Source organism: Oryctolagus cuniculus, chromosome 10 (assembly GCF_964237555.1).
Source record: "Oryctolagus cuniculus chromosome 10, mOryCun1.1, whole genome shotgun sequence".
NCBI classification, from domain to species: Eukaryota; Metazoa; Chordata; class Mammalia; order Lagomorpha; family Leporidae; genus Oryctolagus; species Oryctolagus cuniculus.
This window is the reverse complement of record NC_091441.1, coordinates 27,490,628-27,504,001: the sequence shown is the minus strand read 5'-3', so window position 1 is coordinate 27,504,001 and position 13,374 is coordinate 27,490,628.

Below are 13,374 nucleotides of genomic sequence, written 5' to 3'. Positions count from 1 at the left end.
GTAGTTCAGGGATATAAGCCCCTATTTTAGAAAGGAAAATATAAAATAAAATGGATGGGCTTCTTTAAAATGGGATAAGTTTTTCGTTAAAACAGAAACTACAAACCAAATCATTTGAACCTGACAGTGCTTTGTTACTTAGTATCACAAGCCCTTCCTGAACACTCAAGATAGAGAATATTTGCAGCCCAGAGGGGCCAAAGAAAACACAATTAGTGTGCTAATCAGTTTGACACAAGGTCTCAGGAATGACTATTTAATTACCTACTGTTCAAAAGAATTCTTACTAGCAAATTGTTTCATTCCAGAGTTATCATTTGCCCACTTGAAACGTACGATCTAATATGCATGTCATTGTCAGGATTTGTAAACACAATTTAGGTAATTGTGGGCAATCGAAGCATGGCTTATACAGGGGGCAGTATATTCATTTAATATTCCTGTGTAACAAATTTAGCCATTTGAGACGTCTCCATTTATGATCTCACTTCCCTGGGTCAGGAGTCCAGGCGCACCTCAGCCGGGTCCCCTGCGTGTGTTCCCAAGGCTGCAGTCAGTGTGTTTGCTGGGCTGCAGTCTCACCCACGGGCTCAAGTCGGGGAAGAATCAGCTTCCAAGCTCATTCACGTGGTTGGCAGGATTCAATACCCTGAGCCGTGAGACTGAGGTGTCAGCCGGGATCTTTGCTTCTAACCTGCTGGAAGCCACCATCAGATCCTGGAGCCCCTTGCAGATCCCGGAGATGGCAGATGGCTCTCGACTGCTCCAATGCGCCCACTGACCCTTTTAAGCCAGTGACGTGCGCCTCTCTAACATCTTTGCTGTACTCCGTAGTTAGAAGCAACTTGCCTGTTCTTCCCATATTCGAGGGCAGTGCACATTAGATTGAAAGGCTGGGGAGTATTAGTAGTTAGGAGAATCAAGTCTGCATCCCAGCTATACCACTTTCCAGCTGGGGCAAGTAGCTGAACGTCTCATAATCTTTAGATTACCCCTGTATAAAATGGGCTGATTGTACCCATATATTAATTAGGATGTTTTCCACCGCATGCAATTGAAGACCAATTAAAAGTAATAAATACCAAGAGATTTATTTTCTTACAGCAAGAAGTCTGGAGCTGGGAGTTTCAGGGATGGTTAATCCAACCCTTCTGTGTCTTCAAAGTTGTGTTCTGTTAGAATTCTGATCACTCCAAGGTGCTGGTGTTCAAAGATGGAGCAAGAGAACCCTGGCGCGAGGTGCTTGCTCTCTCACTTTCCTTTACTTTGCCTTCCTTTTCTTTTGCTTATGAAGTTTTGCATTTTCTTTTAAAAAATTAATAGACTATTTCTTGGAAGAGTTTTAGGTTTACAGAAGAATTGAGGGGTCAGTGCTGTGACATAGTGAGTAAAGCCACTACCTGTAATGCTAGCATCCCCTATGGGCACTGGTTTGAGTCCCAGCTATTCTACCTCTAACCCAGCTCCCTGCTAACGGCCTGTGAAAAGCAGTGGAAGATGGCCCAAGTGATTTGGCTTCTGCCACCCATGTGGGAGACCCAGAAGTAGCTTTGACCTGGCCCAGCCCTGGCCATTGCAGTCACCTGGGGAGTAAGCCAGTGGATGGAAGATCTCTCTCTCTCTCTTGCTCTCGCTCTCTCTCTCCCTCTCTGACTATTCTAGAATGTTAAGGAGTTGGAGACATACAGTAGGTGGCTTTTCACACTCGCTTCTTCCATTTAACAACATGCATTTAAGGTTCTTCCATATCACTTTCTGTCATGGCTCATTTCTCCTTATCACTAAATACATCCCATTGCATGGATGGACCACGGTTTCATTACCCATCTACCCATTGGAAGGAAACCTTGATTGCTCCCAACTGTGGGCAATTGTAGATGGTAGTTTTGGGATCCGCAAGGAGAGAAGGAACTACACTTCCAGGAATGGAGAGTCCCTACCCACACTTCCGGGGAAGAAAAGTCCTTGTCAAGGTTCCCACGGGTGCCTAAAGGTCAACCAACGAGGATCAGACCTGCCTCAACCTTTAACCCCCATGCCCTGTATCTATAAAAGGAGCCCTCCCACCCTCTGACACGTGACTTCTCCAGCCCCTGCTCTGTTGGGACCAGGGAACCTTGCCCGGAAGCAGAATCCCAATAAAAACTTGTGAATTAATTGATTCATCTGCCTGGGAAGATTCGTTATGCACCGGACACCTTCCAGTAGACAAAGCTGCTGTAACCTGGTGTGGAAGTTCTTGGATAGATTTAATTAAGTTTTCAATTCTTTGGGGGTAAATATCTAGGAATGTGAGTGCTGGATCATTTGACAAAACTGTGTTTGACTTTGAAAGAAATGAAAATTGTCTCCAAAAGCGACTTTATCATTTAGCATTCCCACCAGCAGTAGTAAGAGTTTCTGAAGTTCCATCTCCTCACCAGCATTTGGCATTGATAGCGTTTTGCACTTTAGCCATTCTGATAAGTGTGCAATGGTGTCTCATTTTTAAAGCATTTTTTAAAAAAATTATTCAAAAGACAGAGATAGTGATGATAGAGATAGATATACAGAGATAGAGATAAGAGATAGGGATAATAGATATAGAGGTAGATCCAGATGATAGAGTGCTCTCATTGTCTGGTTCTCTCCCCCAAATGGCTGCAGTGTCCAGGACTGGGCCAAAGCAAAGCCAGGAGCCAGGAACTCAATCCAGGTCTCCCATATGGGTGGCAAGAACCCAACTTCCTGAGTTATCACCTGCTGCCCCCCAAGGTTTGCACTGGCTGGAAGCTAGAATTGGGAGCATAGCTCAGGATCAAACCTAGGCAACTCCAATATGAGAGGTTTCTGTACCAACTAGCATCTTACCTGGTAGGCTAATTGTCATCCTGGTATCTCATTGTCTTAAGCTGCCATTCCTTGATGACATTTAGAGTGGTTTTGGAGCCTGGCATTTCTGAAACTATATGTGTACAGTGGACTTACTGGTGATTACAAGACCAAGGGAATACACCAGTGGAAGCAAGCGTCTACTGTGGGATAGGAGAATGGCTACTGGGGAATAGGAGGCCTTAGAACTGAGAGGTACAATTATCAAAGATCAAAATTTCCAGACACTGAGTTAGAAAGATCCAACCGGTTTTTACCCGCAATTCATGAACTGAGCAGCCTCCAATCTCCAAAGCAAAAAGGAGCCCTAATAAGCTAACCAGAGTGAGTGGGTTTCATAGGCAGAGAAAGGTGAACAGAATCAGGACACAGGAACTAAGAGAGCGATGCATAGTAACCAAAGGAACAAGAGTGGGAAAACAAAGAAAGCACTTTAATCTCAGGAAGTCCATGATGGTTTCAGAATAAGGGGTAGGGATGGGCATTGTGGCACAGTGGTGAAGCCACCACTTGGGACACATGTCCCATATCAGAGTGTCTAGGTCTGAGTTCCACCTTTGCCTGCAATCCAGCTCCCTGCTAATGTGCACCCAGGGAGGCAGCAGGTGATGGATGGCTCATGCACTTGGGTCCTTCACACCCGTGTAGGAGACTCACATGGAGTTCCTGGCTTCAGGCTTCAGCCTGGCCCATCCCCAGGTGTTGAGGGCATTGGGAGTAAATGGATGATGGCAGCTCTCTCTGTCTCCACATCTTAAATAAATTAATTTTAAAAACATTTTTTTAAAAAGATACTATCACAAAAGTGAAAACACACAGTCCACAGAAAGGGAGAAGATACTTGCAAACCATCTGTCAGATAAGGGTTTACTATCCAGAACATGTAAAGAGTGCTTACAATTCAACAACAAAGAGATAACCCAATTTAAAAAAAAAAATTTATTTGACAGGTAGATTTATAGACAGTGTGAGAGAGAGACAGAGAGAAAGGTCTTCCTTCCATTGATTCACCCCCCAAATGGCCGCCATGGCCAACGCTGCACCAATCCATAGCCAGGAACCAGGTGCTTCTTCCTGGTCTCCCATGCGGGTACAGGGCCCAAGCACCTGGGCCATCCTCCACTGCCCTCCCGGGCCACAGCAGAGAGCTGGACTAGAAGAGGAGCAACCAGGACTAGAACCAGGTGCCCATATGGGATGCTGATGCTGCAGGTGGAGGATTAACCAAGTGAGCCACTGTGCTGGCCCCCCAATTTTTAAATAATAAAAATTCTGCCAATAGATATTTCCTTAAAGAAGGCACACGAAGACCTGGCAGAGAGGTGAAAAGACGTTCATGTCATTAGGGAAGCCCGTATCAAAATCACAATGAGATACCACCACATAGCCTCTAGGATGAATCAATAGTTATTTTTAGTGGGAAATGACCAGTGCTAGTACCCGAGGGTGTGAGGAGCTGGAACTCTCATACGTTTCTGGCAAATACGTAACACGGTGCTTCCACTGCAGGGAAGTTTTTGTTGCTTAAAAAGTGAAGCCCAGCTTGACCATCTGACCTAGCAATTCCGCTCCTACATCTATACCCAAAGACGCAAAGGCAGAGACCAGACTGAGGCTGGCACACCCACCATTCATAGCAGCAGGACTCAATCACCAGAGGCAAAAATAAGCTAAATATCCATCCTTGGGTGATCGGATAAACAAAACGGAAAGTTGTCCAGCCACAAAAAAGGGATGAAGTATCGATGCACGCCACAGGGTTGAACCTTGAAAACAAGATCAGCGAAAGAAGCCCAGCACAAAGAACTACGTCACACTGTGTGAGCCCAAGTGCTTGCGGCATCTGGAATAGGTGATAGGAAGCAAATTAGTGAATGCTGGGCCCAGGGGAGGAGGTCACAGGATAAACCGATTAAAACTTGCAGCGTCTTCTCTTGGAGAGATGGAAAGGTTCTAAAATTGAACAGCGGTGATGGGTGCCCAGCATTATAAAGGTACCAAATGCCACCAAACTGTACACCTTACAATGGCTAAAATGGGGAATTTGCGTCATCTGAATTTTACCATCTCCAAAACCAACAAGCAAAATCCAGAGTCACTCACAAAGGGAAGGGGGCTTGGAAGGGTCAGCTGGGAGGGTGAGAGGGAATTATTCAACCCTGGAAAAGAGGGAGAGGAGAGGCACTTGTCTTGGAGTAGCCCGAGCCGAGGTGAGCCGGCTGGAGTGCACGGGGCGACTCTCAGAGCACAGCAAAAGGCATGAACTCACCCCTCTCAAAGGCCAGAGACAGGAATTAAAGCTATGTCGGGCCTCTCCTCCCCCTGCAGCCCCAGAACAAAGCCCTGAGCTCTTGCTCTGAGCATTCAAATGTGGCCTGGGAATCCCAAACCATTCTGTGGCTCCTGGAAGGTGCGCGGCAGGCACGTTGGCGCCCTCCTCTGGTCGCTGAGAGCTTTCGCTCCCTGGTCAGGGACTGATGGGAAGCTGGCTGGGCCGCTGCCCTGGCCGCCTGTGCAAGACCAGGCTCTGGAGCTGCTCGGCAGGTGCTGGAGACCAGGGCTGTGAACTTAGCGGCCCTCTATGCCCCTCACCCCTCCACACCTGCCGCTGTCCTGCACCTTCCATCCAGCGTGGGCAGGCACCTGCAGCCCAGCTGCCCACCCCTCCTTTACCAGGAGACCCTTCGGGAGCCCACGCCCCTTTGTTCACTGCTTAAAAGACAAGTTCATGTTCACTGCTAACCCCTACCGAGAGCCTGGAAAATTGCAAAGACAGCCGCTCCCCCTTGTAGTGCCTGGCTCCTTCCTTCCCAGGGCCACACACCGGGCTTCTATCCCGGTCTCCACCCCTGAGGAAGGAAGCCCCCAACACCCTCTCCTACAGTCAGCCCAGACCCAGTGCCAGCCGGGTGGCCTGCTCGCCAGGAAGGCCAGTGACACAAGTCACACCTGGGAGAGGCATCCCCTCTGCCTCCGGTACTCTAGCTCCACCCATGGAGACCTACTGGGGTGCTGCACACTTCACCATCAGTCGCCCTGCGTCCCAGATCTGAGGTGGCCCGAGCTGTACCATAGACAGAGCTGCAGTGAGACAGCGGCTTCACCACCAGGTGAGCTGTGATTAAAAGTCCGATTTGGGACAGCGTGGTGGCACAGCGGGCTAAGTGGTTACTCGCATCACCGGCATCCCACGTGGAGTGTGCTTTGAGGCTCCACTTCCAACCCTGCTCCCTGCTAATGCGCCTGGGAAAGCATCAGATGATGGCCCAAGTGCTTGGGCCCCTGCCACCTATGTGGGAAAGTAGTTGAGGCTCCTGGCTTCAGCCTCACCCAGCCCTGATCCTTTTTTTTCTTTCTTTTTTTTTTTTAAGATTTTATTTATTTATTTATTTAAGTGGTAGAGTTATAGACAGTGAGAGGGAGAAACAGAGAGAGAGAGAGAGAGAGAGAGATCTTCCATCTTCTGGTTCACTCCCCAAATGGCCGAAATGTCTGGAGCTAAGCCAGTCTGAAGCCATGAGCCAGGAGCTTCCTCCAGGTCTCTGATGTGGGTGCAGTGGCCCAAGTGCTTGGGCCATTTTCCACTGCTTTCCCAGGCCACAGCAGAGAGCTGGATAGGAAGAGAAGCAGCCGGGACTAGAACCGGTGCCCATTTGGGATGATGGCGCTATAGGTGGAGGATTAACCTACTGCGTCACAGTGCCAGCCCCAGCCCTGATCCTAACCATTTTGGCCATTTGGGGTGTGAACCAGAAAATGGAAGCTCTCTCGCTCGCTTGTGCGCTCTCTCTCTCCCTCTCTCCCTTCCTCTCTCTCTCTCTCCCTCCCTCCCTTTCAAATTAATACATAAAATATTTTTAAAAATAAGGTCTGATTCCACTTCTAAGTATTTACCCTGTAGCTACATTTGCACATGAATCAAATAGCAAAGCTGTTGAATGCAATCTAGTTTGTGATCACAAAGGGTAGGGAACACGCCCTTGTCCATCACCAGGAAAACCACACAGTGGAACACCATGCATTTATTAGTTTTTAATGTTCTGATAGGAACCTAAGAAGGCAACATGTAGAAGAGTGTTACGGTTCCAGGTGAGTGGGAAAAAATACAGCCTTGTGTCGCACACGTGTTTGCAAATGCAGAGACTGTGAGTGGAAGGTTGCTCAGGAAGTGGCGGACAGGGTTTTTCTGGAGAGAAGCACTAGAAGACCAGGACACCATGCAAGGTTTGCTGCGGCAGCCATAGGAAACGACTCCCACTCCCATGCACCTGCACCATCCCAGCGTGCATCTCCCATGAAGTGGAGCTCTGTTGCACACTCACTCCCCCAGCTCTCCCCAGCCCCGGGGGACCTCCATCCTGCTTCGGCTTCTGCGAATCAGATTCTAGCCGGAACCTCCTGGGGGGTGGATTCTGGGCCCACAGCTCTTCTCCCTGGGCCCGCTCTGCTGGCCTGAAGTTGACGGAGGGGTCCACTCCGACCCCACACCTGTCAATCCATCACAGCTCCTCCAGCCTGAGTGACCCCTCACCCCACTCCTTGGCAAACTGGGACAAGGCCAGTGGCAGAGCCAGGACTAGACGTCCAGTAGCTGCCTCGTGGTGTGGTATGGCCAGGGGGCGGGATTTTGCGAGGAAAGAAGCTGAGCTTGTCTTCCCCTGAGTCTCCCCTGGAGCAGCCACCTCCTCTGGAAAGACCAAGGGGTGCTGGAAGGAGGAGAGCACACAGGTTGGTGTCGTGGGCCACGCGTTTATCCGTGTGCCCCTCTCAGCCCTGTAGGGAGCCCACTGGCCACGTGCAGCTGAGGAGAGGGTCGTGAGCAGGGCTGCTTGGAGCCATCAGAAACCCCCTCAGCTGACATCGCACCCATGGGTGCAGGGGCCCAAGTGCTTGGACCATCACCAATGGGCACTGCTTCTGGTCCAGCTCCCTGCTAATGCACCTTGGAAAGCAGCGGGAGATGGCCCAAGTGCAAGTGGGAACAACCCCTTGTGTCAGTCGCTGAAGCTGGGTGAAAGGCGGGACCATGGGGGCACCCAGGTCAGAGGCCAGGGCCTTAAGGGGCTGGCTGCTCAGGAGTCACCACGCGGTGGTGAAGACCGTGTGTTCCTGAACGTTCTGGATGAAGAGGCCGGAGGTGGGAGGTGGGACATGGGAGTCTGGAAGGCTGAGCGCTGAATAGTTCCCAGCTGCGTCTGGTTTGGGACTAAGCAGGTGCACATTAGAATCGCCTGGAGGAGCCTAAACACCCAGCTGCCCGGCCTGCCCTGTGCATGCCCTGCCATGAAGTTTGACTTTGCAAGGCTAAGACCTGGGCACCAGAGTTGAAAAAAAAAAAAAAAAAACTGTCTAGGTGCATTTAAAAAAAAAAATAAGAGGGTATTGATGAGGACACTGCACAGAGAGAAATAATGCAGAAACAAGGGGACAAATTCTGCACAAAATGGAGCGTTCAGGCCTCTTCTTGGCCTGCAAGCCCTGGCTCCCGATGAGGGCCACCATGAGCCAGGGCCAGGGCTGTCTCTGCAGGCGCAGGAAGTCTGTTCTCTCTTCCATCCCCTTCCTCCCCGGCTCCTGGCTCTGCCATGCCCCAGATGTCAGCACAGGAGAGGCCTGCGGCAGCCCACCCAGTACTCGTCAGAATGACTCTTGTCCTTGGAGGAAGCAAGGAAGCATTGCAAAAACTGTGCTTCCTGGGGTAGGCGCTCGGCACCACGGTAAAGTCGCTTCCTGGGACACACATGTTGCATAGCCAAGTGTGTTTTGGGTGCTGGTTCTGCTTCCGTCCCTGAGAGGCGGCAGGTGTTGGCTCAAGTACTTGGGTTCTTGCAACCTATGTGGGAGACCCAGATGCAGTTCCTGGCTCCTGCCTTTGGCCTGGCCCAGCCCTTGGCTGTTGTGGGCAAGTAGGGAGTGAACCAGCGGATCTCGCTCTGTCTCTGTCTTTTTGTCTCTGTCTCTGTCTCGCTCTGCCTTTCAAATAAAATAGGAAAAAAAAAAAAGTGCTTTCTGGGAATTGTGTGCCCAAAACCTCTTCCCACCTGCCTGGCTTTTTCAGCACACCATAGGGCACCAATGTCCCAGAGAAATATAATGTGAACTGCAAATGTAAGGTCAAACTTTCTAGAAGCCAAATGAAACCGTTAAAAAAAGAAACAGATGAAATTAATTTTGAGTAATATCTCATTGAACCCATTATATCTAAAAATTGTCACTTGGGAGTATAATCAATATAAAATGTTGCTATTGAGACAGTCCACATGCTTTTTCTCGCTCCAGGTACTTGAGACCCAGTGTGCACTGCACATACCTTCATTCAGATCTTTAAGTGGTCCCACGCGGCTGCTGGCTGCCGTATTGGTCTGCACGTGCTAGGGCCCAGGGTTCAATGCAAACCTCTCTACAACGCTCTCCTCGGCATCAGAGGGCACAGGATCCTTGGGAAAGAGCATATGAAATTGTTGCCTATTGTGAGAGCAGGGAAAGTTAAGGCCAGGCCCCAAAGAGCAGGTTCACAGGGAACTGCTGCCACCATCTGACTCTGGGAGGGGTCCCTTGCACCAACAGCTCTTCATGGGCTAAAGGCTAAGGGGCTACAAGGGGCAGGACCAGAGATGAGGGCTCCTTGTTCATGACCAAGAGTATCAGAAGGAGGAAGTGAGACGGCGTGACACAGGACTGCGAGGAGAAATCAGGGCCTCACCCACTCCACCCCCACCCGCTGGGACATGGTTAGCCCTAGCTGCACAGACAGTGCCCGTGGAGCGATCTGTGGCCTCTGAAGTGGACACGTTAGCTCCCACCAGGCAAGCTAGGTAAGCAGAAGCTTCACGCTCCCGGGAGAAGGCCAGCCGTTCTTCACACAGAACCCTTCTTGGACAGAGCAAAACACTGATGGCGCTACCTGGCCCCTCGGGGTTCAGTTCTTGACAATGCGATCATGAATCAGAAGGCTGAGCCTACAGTCCAAAAGTTAGTTGTCCCATCGCATGTGCCAAACCAAAGAGAGAGGATAAAAAGGAACACCTGGCTAGACGGGGCTAGAGGGAGATGGAGACGGTTTAATGGCAGTGCCACTGAATCTCCCAGCAGTCTTTGAAACACAGGCTCCCTGAGCAGTACTGTGTATTTGGGAGAGTTTTTCTCTCTCGGCAGAAGTATTGCTCAAACATACCCAGAACACACACACACACACACACACACACACACACACTATGTATATGTGTATATATGTATATATACATATATACACAAAAATGTATTGTGTGTATATACATATAAATATATATTTCTCCCTAAGTTTTTTGGAATCAGTGGCATCCAACAGGGTTAAAGAAGTCATAGAATTCTGTCTAAATTTGGTTGAGACAGATGGGTGTGTTAAGATGCCCATTAAGACATCAACACCCCATTCAAGGCCATGGCTCTGCTCCTGATTTCGGTTCCCTGCTACTGGGAAGTGATGGCTTAAGTAACAGGGCCCCTGCCACCAATCTGGGAGACCCACATGGGGTTCCCTACTCCTGGCTTTGTCCTGGCCAGAGGCCTGTTGCAGTCATTTGGGGAATGAACCCATGGATGGGATCTCTTTCTCTCTCCCATCTCCATCTCCTTAAAAATACTTTTTTAATTGTGAAAGAATGACAGCCTGATGTCAGATGAGGACATCAACCCGAACTGACCACTCTTGCCTTCACTCAGCTCATGCTGTCAGATTGTTCCAGAAAGGGCAGAGCAGCAAGAGGCACTGGGAGTTCCCCGGGCAGCCCTCACACCTGCTGCCCCAGGCTCTGAGCTGAAGTTAATCTCCCAGCAGCAGAGCATGAAGACAAAACTGAATCCTAAGTGTTCCCCGAGTCGGGTGGCTGCGGTGCACAATAGCCTCTTAGATATTTTATGAACCAACAGAACAGAGGCCCTGGCAGGCTCTGAACATAAACAAGAGGAAATGTTAATGACGCTGATTTGATCAGCACACATTGTATAGGTTTACTGAGCCATCACACTGCACCCCTGGGATATGCAACATTATTAAGCATGGATGGAAAATACTGTTGATTTTAAAAAGATGGAAATGCCAATTAACCTGTTTGGATTATCACACATTGAATACACGCATCAAATTATCACAGTGTACCCCATACATATGTGCAATTAAAATAAATAATAAATAAATGTTCCCACAACAGAGCTGATATTAGAAAGAACAAGAAATACATGGCCGGCACTGTGGCACTGCCAGTTAAGCTGTTGCCTGTGATGCCATACCCGGACAGGGTGCCTGGTTCGAGACCTGGCTGCTCCACTTCCCATCCAGCTTCTTGTTAATGTACCTATCAAAGCAGCTGAAGATGGCCTAAGTACTTGGGCCCCTGCCACCTATGTGAGAAACCTGGATGGAGCTCCTGGCTCCTGGCTTCAGTCTGGCCCAGTCTGGGTTGTTGTGGCCATTTGGGAGTGAGCCAATGGATGGAAGACCTCTCTCTCTTTCTCTCTCTCTCTCTCTCTCTCTCTCTCACACACACACACGCTGCCTTTCACATAAATAATTTTTTTTCAATATGCCTAACAGGGCTGTGGGGGTGGCTTTGCTCCCCATGGGGAGAACGGGTTAAGTTTTGACTGAGAAGTGTTTTCTACCACCTGACCACATTCGCCCAAGGGGAAATCCTGGCCAAAGCCTCCCCTAGGAGGGCCCCCTGAGATGTCTTGCCTGCTTCCCCTTCTTCCAGGCTACCATACACTGCGCTCAATCCTCCCAGCCAGTCAGAGAAGGGCCGGAAAGGAAGGTAGAGGCATGAACTAGAGAAGAGGCAAGGAATTTGTCTGGATTGCTTGTTTATATTTTGATCATACTTTCTCATTTACTTTCATCTAGAAATGAATAGACACACTGAGAGAGACAGACAACAAGTGATCTCTTACCCACTGATTCACTCTCCAAATGCCCACGGCAGCCAGGACTGGGCCAGGCCAAAGCCAGGAGCAAGAAACTGAGTCCAGGTCTCTCATGTGGGTATCAGGGATCCAAGTTCTTGAACCATCACCTGCTGCCTACCACTGTGCACATCAGCAGGAAGATAGAATCAAAGTGGAGCTGGACTCAAACCCAACCACTGTGCCAAGCGCCCACCCCGTATACTGTCAATGGTTTTCCTATACCTCCAATGAAAAAATATTCACTATTGCTTTCATTATTTAAAAGATGACCTGGAACTGTTCTCTCCCCTAAAGAACATGGAAGAAGCCCCAGAGCTCAACTGTTTGCCACAGGCTGCCTGCTGTTGGCCACTCCGTGAGCTCCAGTTCCAGGTACACTTAGAAGCACGGAGGGCAAGATTTGGATGCCACTGACAGAGAGGATGCCCCTGCAACTCCCCCACCCCAGCCTGAGAAGGAAGTCACGGGGCCAGTGTCGCCTCACTGCTGAGGGAACCGGAAGTTCCAGGCATTGCTTTTGGGAGCTGACCTTGGTCACTGACAACTCAGTCTAAACTATGTTTAATGCAAAGCCTTGCTAGATCCAGGATGCTAGGCCAGGCTCTGCTTTGCTTTGCTTTGCTTTTTAAGATTTATTTATTTACTTGAAAGTCAGAGCTTTGCAGAGAGAGGAGAGGCAGAGAGAGAGAGAGAGAGAGAGAGAGCGCGCGAATCTTCCATCCGCTGGTTCACTCTCCAATTGGCCTCAACAGCCGGAGCTGCACCAATCCGAAGCCAGGAGCCAGGAGTTTCTTCTGGGTCTCTCACATGGGTGTAGGGACCCAAGGACTTGAGCCATCTTCCACTGCTTTCCCAGGCCACAGCAGAGAGCTGGATAGGAAGTGGAGCAGCCGGGGCTCGAACCGGCGCCCATTTGGGATGCCAGCACTGCAGGTAGCAGCTTTACCCACTATACCACAGCACTGGCCCCAGCCACTGCTTTTCTTGAGAAAGGTCAAAGCTTTGTCCAGAAGGACAAAGTTCTTTCAAGATTAAGCAGCTTCAACTCAGCATTTTCCATTATCTTCATAATAAGCTCCTCTCTGTGCTTCCTGATAACGAAGGGGAGACAACAAGACATAAATAAAATAGGTTAACCTTTAAATAAGTAAGCTACACTAATAGTCATACAGGAAATTGTGTCTGTTCCCTTAAGTCATAAAATTTTTATTTAGGAAATTGAAATTTGCTCATTTAAGTCGTAAACTGACCTCGCCCGCTTTGGATTCATGCAACCTGCCACCCTGAGCCTGGTGTGCACTCCCTTGCTAGTCAGAAAACCCCGGTCCCTGAGTTTACCCTTCTCAGACTCGCGAGGCGCCTAGGAAATCAGCTTCCTCTTCAACAGATCCAAATCCAAACATCCTAAAATTTTCATTTTCCCCTAATGGATTTTTTTCAGTTGAACTTAACCCTAATCTTAAAGCAACACAAAGGAAGACTGTAGGTTTTCCACAGTTTCTGAGTGTCACTCTTCCTTCCTACCCGCTCGGGGAGTTTGGGTGGGAGGAAGCTGTACACTAC